Here is a 972-nt window from a genome sequence, read left to right as displayed (position 1 = left end):
TTTGTGCTTGTCTTACTTTAGTTGTGGGTAGTTTTTCTGTTGCATGAGTGTTAAGTGGGTACGTAATACTAAGAATCGGTTAGAAAGAAGAGATCCAACAAGTAGTGACCCTATACGTTTGCTCTCTTTAAAACCCTTCAATATGGGAGACCAACAGCAAAACCCTTCACCTAAATCTCTGAAAGATAGGTTCTACCCTGCTAGAACAGCCCAACCTTCCTGTATAGTTCTACCACAAGCCCAGGGCAATAATTTTGAACTCAAATCTCAATACATCACTATGTTGCCCCACTTCCATGTGTTGACCTCTGAGGATGCATACCTATTTCTAAGGGAATTTGAAGAGGTATGTGTTCTAATTAAGATCCAACAGATTTCTGATGATGCTGTTAAGCTTAGGTTTATCACTTTTGCATTGAAAGACCAAGCTAAGAAGTGGTTGTATGGGTTACCCACAAATTCCATAACCTCATGGGAACAGTTCACAGTTGTCTTCCTTAAGAAGTTTTTCCCAACTCACAAGACCAATAAGCTTAGAAGTGATATCCTTCAGTTTAGGAAAAAGCCTAGTGAGTCATATTCCAAACTTATAGAGAGATTCAAGGATCTACTCCAAGAATGCCCTCACCATGGCCTAGACCTATGGCATTTATGTCAAATAATTTATGAGGGTATTGATTACCCAACTAAACAAATGATAGAGTCTATGTGCCCTGAGGGATTCACATCCTTTACAGATGAAGGAAAGGTACTTGACTTAGCTGACAAAACTCGTGAGTGGGAATCAACCCAAGAGAGTGAAAGAACCATAGGAGGAAAAAGATATTTTGTGGATGGGATAGTAGCCAAGGAAGCCCATTTGGATAGCCTAATCAAGAGGATTGAGGCTATTGTTCCTAGAGAGCCATCATCAGTCAATTTGGTTAAGATTTATGCTTGGTGCCAATCCCCTGGACATGTCATAGAAGAATG

The 972-nt window shown here is 40.0% G+C and overlaps 1 non-coding gene across 1 annotated transcript; it reads right to left on the bottom strand.

Moving 5' to 3' along the window:
• Positions 1-529: 529 nt before the first annotated feature.
• LOC122092518 lies at positions 530-636 on the bottom strand. The gene has a single exon (XR_006144179.1). It is a non-coding gene; the product is annotated as a small nucleolar RNA R71 (small nucleolar RNA).
• Positions 637-972: the final 336 nt, after the last annotated feature.

Source organism: Macadamia integrifolia, chromosome 10 (genome assembly GCF_013358625.1).
Source record: "Macadamia integrifolia cultivar HAES 741 chromosome 10, SCU_Mint_v3, whole genome shotgun sequence".
NCBI lineage: Eukaryota > Viridiplantae > Streptophyta > Magnoliopsida > Proteales > Proteaceae > Macadamia > Macadamia integrifolia.
The sequence above is the reverse complement of the archived record's forward strand: the minus strand, read 5'-3'. Positions and strand labels throughout refer to the sequence as shown.